Source organism: Mytilus californianus, unplaced genomic scaffold, assembly GCF_021869535.1.
Source record: "Mytilus californianus isolate M0D057914Y unplaced genomic scaffold, xbMytCali1.0.p SCAF_2, whole genome shotgun sequence".
Lineage (NCBI taxonomy): Eukaryota > Metazoa > Mollusca > Bivalvia > Mytilida > Mytilidae > Mytilus > Mytilus californianus.
Window position 1 is genome coordinate 124,967,612 of NW_026262668.1, and position 9,859 is coordinate 124,977,470.

Here is a 9,859-nt window from a genome sequence, read left to right on the forward strand (position 1 = left end):
GACCTATAGCTGTTTATTTCTGTGTCATTTGGTCTCTTGTGCATGTGTGGAGAGTTGTCTCATTGGCAATCATACCACATCTTCTTTTTTATATTTACATTAACAGATATAAAAAAATCACCAAAGTCAAGGTGAGACAACAAAACTTAGTTGTAAGATCTCTGAAATTTTTTACAGGGTACGAGTTTTTCTCATTGTTGGAGATTGTACGGTGACAGTAACACCTGTAACTGCTTAAACCCATTTCTTATGCACTTTAGTTTGATAAACTCACTGAATATCATACCACATCTCCTTATTTTTATATGCATTACAATTTACATGTGCATGTAATTGTAAATATATATATATCAGAACAAAATTCATTGCGTCACTTTTATTTATGCATCCTTTGGCACAATACAAGTTCTAAAATTACACAACATAAAACAACTAAATGTTATTTCAGATGAAAGTTTTGTTTCAGTTCCATTCATAGGATTTATTAGAATTTTGTATGTTTTGCCAAGTCTAATAATTCGCTCTATGTGACATAGAGACATAGTTGACTAAACCACCAGGTGTCGAACATTCAAGAATTTTCAGTGTTTCTGTTTTTATTTGATGAAAAGGTTGCCTGAGCTCTAGGAGCTTTAGGTTTTATCACGGGATATTCTGTGCTGTCAATAATAATCCAAGTCGTAGGAAATTTTAATTTGAAGTTGGATGGTGAAAAATACCTGACTAAACCACTAGATGGCCAAGTGTTAGCCTCACACCACTGTTTAGACATAAAAACAATCCATGTATACACAATATTCTTAACACTAGATTCAATCTAGAATCTAGACAGTTCAAAGTTGGTTGTATGATGCCTCAATTTCATCAAAGTCATAAAAAAACTGATTTTCAACTGACACCCTATCAATTTGAAAATATATGTATCTCAAACAATGTGCTGCTGGACCAAGTGTGGTCAAAACAAATAAAAATTTAGTATACAACTCTAAACCGGTATAAAAATGCATGGCTGTGTCACGTGTCTTCATTTCAAAATTCTCTGCTGAAAACATAGGCATTGATGGTGTTTGCGTAATTCCATCTGTGAAGCTCAACATTAGCTCGGCAGTTGGTGGTGGACAGTCATAAATCCTTTTTGCAGTATGAATGACTTCTTCAGGAAAACCAACTTTACAATCAAAACTTTCCTCTAGATTTCTACTACAATATTCATCAAGTTTAGTTCTTTTGTTTTCACAGGAAACTGCCCTGATTTTTCTTTTTGCGGACGATTCAGTCTCTTGCTTGGTCCAGGAAAATAGGCTGGGAATTGCAGTAGACTTAAGTCTCTGTATGGTGGGTTTGCGCCCTGAAAAAGGTTATAAAACATTAGTTTTTTTATAATTAAATGAACTTCCATTAGCAATGTATACTTTGTACTACCTGGCGAAATATTAACTAGATTTATTCATTACAATCTGGATAAAACTATGTTTGCCTGATTCAATGTATGTTATGTAAATCCAAAGGACAAACAATGAGAGACTTATGCAACAAACGTACATTGTTTGTACCTAAATAACTATAATATAGATGAGAGCATGTCATTGTTTTGTTCCTGTTAACATTGTCATTGATATTTTTCAAGAAAGTCTATGAGGCATAGCTTATGCATTTCTGTCATTACTACATTAGCATAATTACTGCTAAAATAATTCTCAGTATGATATACCTCTTGTAAGAAATCATTATAATTGTAGCAATCACCAAAAAATCTCAAACAGATCACATTGAATCGTAATCCAAAAAATTATGACGTCTTGAATTACCCACCCCCTTTTATTCTAAAACGATAATTGCGGTTGTAAACAGACTTTGGTTTATTCGCATGGCGATTACATATATAACTATATATTTCACAAAGAAAATAGAGTTTTACCATGAATAGTTTCCTACACGTAGTCTTTTTCAGTAAAACGTGCCAGCTGATTGAGATGGACTCCACGATATCATCGTGTTCTCGTCCAATCTGCGTATGGGCCATGGCGTTGATCCAACTTTTCCTTCTTTTTAAGTCATTTGGAAATGCATGTCCTCCTCTTAAATGACATCCAGGTACACAACAACAAGTACTTGGCATCGTTAATTAAAAATATAACTGAAATAGTTGCACAGTGCAGAAACCGGAAGAAGAGGAACAGGATCCGCTACCACGGCGCCACCTATTCAGGAACGATAATTTGCTACGTTATATAACTGCGAAAATAACGTTAGACGGGTTCACGTGCATAAACAGAAATGCGCTTTAAATTGTATAATATAATTCATGTTCAGTCGACCTTTAATTATTATATCAACGACTGAAATGATTTATAAACATCTAGATTGCAGATAACACTCGAAATTAACCCGAGCTCTTTCCACACGGAATTCAAATAATTCTAGTTTGTCAATCGGTTGACTGCTTATAATGCAAAATACTAATATATCAAAAGTTTTTAAAACTAACAAAACACAATGATCGTTTCTCTATTTCCCAATGTAAATGAAATGAAACAAAAAACATTTTATATCGCAATAAGAAGAGGAGAGAATTCAACATTTCCGGATCTACTTGGAGTCTAATGACCCCCCACGTAGATAAGTTGGATATCGCGGAAGGAAGGATTAACCCGGCAACTAGAAAGGCATTAAAGCACTGCCTTTAAAAACACAATATTTATATTAGATACCCTTTCATTCAGCCTTAGTTTGGTTGAAATTGGATAAGAGGAGAAGATTTTTGGAAAGTTAATGACGATGGACAACACCAAACACCAAGTTATGGCATTAGTTGTGCAAACAAATGTGTTTCATTATAACAAGACTTTTGATTTCTTTAGCTTTTCATCCAAAATTATCTTTTGGCTACTTTAGACCAGTAAATTAAAAAAAAATGTTGGTCATTCAAAAACAAATAAAAATTCTTCCAAGTGCAATTTTCATGAAACTTTCTAAGCTTTATGAGCTCAAAGTAATTCACATGTATTTATAAACTTCTATTTCCTACTTATGTCATTTATTCATCTACTTATAGCATTCCTGCATCCAAAACCATTAAACAAATCAAGCCATAATTTAGTGTATTCTTTTATAATTTTTAAGGCATTTTATAATGTCATGTTCATTTTGTTTGACTTGAAATATTACCTTAAATTGTCCAATCAGTACAGTAATTTATTAATTGTTAACTAATCAATGTCGAATGACCATAATCATCATGATCATAGGTGAATTAGCAGTAAGATATCCTTTGCATGTGTTGAACATTTGTCAGTAGTTACTCTTTATTATAGTCTCAAATGTCAATCATGAATGCCAGTATTAACTGTTCCTTAAGGATCTGAATTAAGTTATTAACTATATGTTCACTTCTAAAAGGTGCAATAACTGTGTTTTTTTCACTTGTCTTGACTTTTTAAGAAAGAAAAGATTGTTTGCTAGATATCTGATTATTCACATGTAGTTCTTGTCTTTTGAGGATATAATTGCTTTGATTTATATTTTAAATGGTTTGATAAAATTCATACCTGTCAACTGACCCGATTTTGGATGCAGGACATTGATTATATTGATATTTAATAAATGATAAATATTTACAAATACAATGAAGTTAAATTAAACCAAAAACTCAAATTTCAAATAAAAAATTTTCAGACAAATACTTCACGATTGTGAATATTTGTAGGAAGCTGGTATTTGTTATAGAATATAACAAAAAACACGTCTAAATACTAAAATTAAATAGAAAAAAGTTTGCATGCATTATGGCCTGACATTTTTATCCTCAATGCAGGTTTTCAGAGGCTCAATGCAGGTTTTCAGAGGTTGACAGGTATTTTGACTTGGATGGAGAGTTGTCTCATTGGCACTCATACCACATCTTCTTATATCTATGACAATTGAATATGCAAAACAATTATTGTCTATTGTCGTTCACCTTTTTAGTATGCAGTATACATCATTACTTAAATTTCTAATAAGAAGAAAATATTGAAGCCTAGTTTGTTCTGACTACTGTATATACAATGTATAAGAACAAATTAAATTTAAAGCAACACAGAAAGAGCTGCCAACTTTCTCGCTTTATTACTCCCATGAGAGGTGTTGACCTGAACCTTATAAAACTCAATTATTTAGACAATACTTTAAATAAAATGCTCTGCTGGGCGCAGCTTGATACGACCGCAGAGGTCAAACCCTGAACAGTTGGGGCAAGTATGGACACAACATTTAAGCTTGATACAGTTCTGAATTTGGATTGTGATTAAATATATGACACAGCATAGGTTTCTGACACAGAATGAATGTGGTCTAAGAACTTAAAATTTTTTAATTTACCTATTATGGTCCAATATCCATAATCTAAATACATACACAGTTAGATTCAGCATATCAAATAACCCCAAGAATTTAATTTTTGTTAAAATCAAACTATGTTTAATTTTGGACCCTTTGGACCTTAATGTAGACCAATTTGATTTGATTTGATTTTTGGTGTTTTAATGCCACTTTTAAGCACCGCTTTTGGGCTATTTCGTGGCAGCCAGTTTTTATTGGTGAAGGAAGCCGGAGTACCCGGAGAAAACCACTGACCTTCGATAGGAAAACTGACAATCCTAGTCAATTAAGATTGGAGTCGAGTGCACCCACACAAGCGGGGTTCGAACTCACAACCTCAGTGTTGACTGGCTAGTTATAACAGTAGTGACTACTTAGACCACTCAGCCACCGATGCCCCTAGACCAATTTGAAAACCGGACCAAAAATTAAGAATCTAAATACACGGTTAGATTCAGCATATCAAAGAACCCCAATATTTCAATTTTTGATGAAAACAAACCTTATCATTATTATTTGCTTTTATATATAAATAAAAAATAATCAACTTAAAATGGAAAATTTTAAAGAAAAAAAAAGGGAAAACCCCCCCCCCCCCCCCCCAAATTTTTTGAACCCCGTTATGATTCATCACCCCCAAACTCAATTCCAGCCTCCCTTTGTGGTATGGTAGCTTGCAGTACAATTTCAGAGAGATCCATACACTTGAACACAAGTTATTGTCTGGAAGCTGTAAAAGTGCTTGTTTTTTGGCCCCTTTTTGGGCCCAAATTCCTAAACGTTTAAGGCAGTTACCCCCAAACTCAAATCCAGCTTTCCCTTTGTGATATGGAACCTTGTAGTACAATTTCATAAAGATCCATAAAATTATACACAAGTTATTGTCCTGAAACTAGAAAAATGCTTGTTTTTTGCCCCTTTTTGGCCCCTAATTCCTAAACTTTTGAGGCAATTACCCCCAATATCAATCCCAGCCTTCCCTTTGTGGTATGGTACCTTGCAGTACAATTTCAGAGAGATCCATACACTTGAATACAAGTTATTGTCTGGAAACTAGAAAAATGCTTATTTTTGGCCCCTTTTTGGCCCCTTATTCCTCAACGCTTTGGGCAATTACCCCCAAACTCAATTCCAGCTTTCCCTTTGTGATATGGAACCTTGTAGTACAATTTCAGAAAGATCCATACACTTACACACATGTTATTGTCATGAAACTAGAAAAAATGCTTGTTTTTTGCCCCTTTTTTGGCCCCTAATTCTTAAAATTTTGAGGCAATTACCCCCAAAATCAATCCCAGCATTCCCTTTGTGATATGGAACCTTGTGGTACAATGTCAGAGAGATCCATACACTAACACACAAGTTATTGTCTGGAAGTTACAAAAATGCTTGTTTTTGGCCCCTAATTCCTTAACTGTTGGTACCATAACCCCCAAAATCAATGCCAACCTTCCTTTTGTGGTATTGAACTTTATGGTAAAATTTCATAGAGATCCATTCACTTAAACTAAAGTTATTGTGCGAAAACCAATGTGTCTTCGGACGACGACTACGCCAACGTCATACCAATATATGACCGCAAAATTTTTTTGCGGCCGTATAAAAAGGCATTCAGAGAAGTAAAAAAAAAACATTTAAAAACATGTATACTCATTCAAAAAATAGATGTTCTAATAAGTACATGTATACTAATGACATGTATAGGTACATGTATGCATTAGATTCTCTTGTGCTTAAAATACCCCATGGAGATTTTGAAGTTGGCAGGTATGAAAAAACAATGCTTTTTTAATTTGGTTTTGATCTGTGTTAAAAAGATGCACTCATCAACAACTATGAGAATGGTAAAATAATAAGTGAAAGTTATATAATTTTATTATTTTGACATTTTCTTATTGTATTTTATGAGGAATATTTAGCTTGTTCATTTGTATATTCTAAATTGTAAAATACTATTGGCATCAAAATAAATCTAGACATATCTTTAGCACCAGCAAACATGTTTAACATTATGTATCTGCCTGTTCCAAGTCAGGAGCCTGTAATTTAGTGATTGACTTTTGCTGCTGTATATCATATTTGTTTTTCCTTTATTGTTTTGTACATAAATCAGGCCTTTAGTTTTCTCTTTCAAATTGTTTTACATTTGCCATTTCAATGCCTTGTATTGCTAATTATGTGATATGGGTTTTGCTCATTGTTAAAGGCTGTATGGTTACCTATAGCCGTTATCTTCTACATCATTTGGTCTCTGGTAGAGAGTTGTTTCATTGGCAATCATACCACATCTTTTTTATATTTACACTTGTACATTATATCTATCTACCAATAGCTTAGCTGAATTCAAACATTATGGGGGTGGGAGGTGTCCGTATGCATTTGAAAAGTCAAGGCAGGATAACCAGTTCATGGATTGTAGCAGTAGAAGAATAATTGGACACATCTCACATTGATCAATTTGATGTGTGTAGCATTTAAGGGCATACAAAACAGTAGCAGGGGCAGATAATAACGTTTTCAAAACTTTTCGTGTTGTTTTCGCGACGTTGTTAATCAGAACGTTTTAACTTCGCGATGTTTCTAATAAGAACAATTACATTTCGCGACGTCGTTTTACATGTAGTCACATTTGCGGAAATCCACTGACGTCATAATCCCGATTGCGCGAATTTGAAAAAAAGTACCTGCAATGAAAATCGGCCAAATCACGAGAATTGTTATATTTATTCATTAATAAGGAAGCCAACAATATTAACTTCGAATGGGAAAACAATCAAATCCACATTCTTAATTTTGTATGTCTGTTATTTCATATAGGAAATGAATAAGAGATATGAAAAACATAAGACGTCGATGAGAGAGAAACCCAACTACACAAAAAAAAACATAAGAAATTTATGTATTAAGTGTATGAAGAAGAATTGTCAGTTAAAATGACTCAGTTATAAGCCCCGTATTATAGACCCGTTGATGTGCTAAGCATATCCTCTATGTACATACTGAGAGAGAAAAATCAGCACACAGGAATTATGTATTTGACAGACCAGAGTTGCAACTCATTGATGTTAAGTTACTGACCAAATACGAAGTCTTTTTGTAAAGTAGTTTCTCAGATCAGAAACAAAATATTTGTTGGAACGGACAAACAATGTGGTTGCACTCACTCCTAGATTGAAGGTATAATACAGACAAGTAATTCAATGATTATATGTACCGTAATAAAAAAAAAATACCCTGAAGACAAGCTTAGGTAACTTATCTATTGATACAGAATCATTAAATTTCAAGCTCTAATATCGACTGCTGTATGAAATGTTTTTACACTGTAATTGACTAAGCTGACCCGATTAAATGTGGGTATGATTTTGTGTTCATGTAATTCCTATAGAGTAGGCCTTAGTTTTCTTGTTTGAATTATTTCACATTTTCATGTCGGGGCTTTTTAAAGCTGACTATACGATGTGGCTTTTTCTTTTTCTTTTTTTTTGTGTTGAAGGCCGTACGGGTGACCTTTAATATCGTTTATCTTCATCATTTGAACTATGGTTGATAGTTGTCTCTTTTGCAATCATACCAAATGTCCTAATTTTTATATCATCCCCCTTACTTTATAATTGTTGCACATTTTGTCATGTCGGGGCCATTTGAATAATTAAAACTATGTTCAAGCTGTGTTTTGAATTTTCTACATGAATTGTATGACTAATGTCGGACAGAGATGCAAATTAATTTTTTTATTATATATATCTGTTTTGTTTCCGAACATTTCTTTTCTAAAAGTAATTTACTAGAATACTTTTTCTATCCAAGATTCGTAACAATTCATAAAGGTTTGGCAAATATGATGCTATTTTACGAGGAGCCAGCTTTATTAATTTTCATGATTAATATCATTGGTTTAAAAAAAAACACCTTGGCTCTACCACTGAAATTGACAACGTAGTATAGTGAACGGCGGAAAGATTTCACGACGTTGTTGCGAATAAAACTTATTCCAACGTAGTTTGGTGCCTTATTGGCAAAATTAAGGTTTATTGCTTTTATTGAAAAAACAAGCACATGGACCCCAGTTTTTTCTTTTGCAATGGATCAAGTTCTGATTGAAGAACGCTCCGCCAAAATTTTAATAAAAAATCAACGATAGAATTTTTTCTGCACTTCTGTGTAGACGCAAAAATATTTTCAACTTCTTTATTTCACCTGTATTAAAAGAATTTAGGATATAATTATTTATTTCAACCGTTAACTTGTTACAACATGCCGATGCCATGGATCAAGGGAACATTTTACAAAAAACCCGGTTAAATTATGACTTTTCGTTCAAAAGTATTGGTACTTTCATTAAAAGTCCTTATTTATGAAATTTCAGGGTTTTTCCTTCAAATATGCAAATTTCGAACCAAATTATCTCAAAAAGTAAGTCATGAAGGTATATTTTTCTTTGCATATTTCAAAAGTACACATCGAAATTGACCTTCTACCAAAATTTCAAGAAAAAATCAACGAGGGATCTCTACTGTATCGTATGCCCTTAAAATAACAGTTTAATTGATCAATTTGATGTTATTCGGCGGTTACCACTTTCACGTTTGAGTTTTAAGATTCATTTCATTCTTGTTTAACAGTAAAAAAATATCTATTTTCATTTCTTTGAACTACCGAAAACTAGCCCGATTTTTAATGATAACCAGATTAACATAACGTCATAACTGACATAAGCTGTATCCCTTACTCTGGTCTAAAATGAGGTTTTAAGAAACTGGCGTTAAGGTAAAATACTGTCAGGGTTAGGTTAGATATCAAATATCATAAATATGGTGAGAAATACCGTTTTTATGATAAGGTAAACAATACAGATGGATATTTCAATGAAGTAAACATTGAATATTGGGATCTTCCCATTTCGTCTTCCATTTTGGATTGACCTTTGATGACCCGAATTTGAACCAATCGCAGTCCAGTATCAATAAAAGGTACATACAGATCGGGAAAATTCCGGATAGACATCTTTTTAAAAATACATTTCATAATATCTTTAAAATTTTACTAGTGGTTTTTATTTTTATATTCTAATCTTAATAAAACTACTTAAAATTTAAATATTTACTTTCATTTAACATAACTTCACAGTTTACACAAAAATTCAGATGACAATTTCAAACGGTCTATTTATTTTTAAAAATAAACGAAGGTAACTCATTTAACAATGACATGTTAATCTTCCCTGTGGCCTTCAAAAACTATTAATACAAATAGAAAAAAAATACAAACAAAATAAAATACTGCATATGATACAGTTATATAATGCAGCTTAAATATTGAATAAGCATATATGCATTCAATACTCGGAAGAAGAAAAAATACAAGTTACATTCAGGTATCTTCATTCTGCACAGTATAAAATAGTTTGAAATTTGAATTTTAAATGTATCTTAATTATTTATTTATTTAATATTATTTGGCAAATTATTCCAGGCAATAAGACCAGAATACATGTTTA

The 9,859-nt window shown here is 32.7% G+C and overlaps 1 protein-coding gene across 6 annotated transcripts in view; it reads right to left on the reverse strand.

The window, feature by feature from the left end:
- LOC127730911 (sorting nexin-13-like) overlaps positions 1 to 9,279 on the reverse strand; it is a 79,375-nt gene extending 70,096 nt beyond the window's left edge. For all 6 annotated transcript variants that reach the window (XR_007995365.1, XM_052239528.1, XM_052239530.1 and 3 more), the window contains exon 1: positions 9,188 to 9,279. The gene's annotated coding sequence lies outside the window, so the exon portion shown is untranslated. The remainder of the gene's footprint in view (positions 1 to 9,187) is intronic.
- Positions 9,280 to 9,859: the final 580 nt, after the last annotated feature.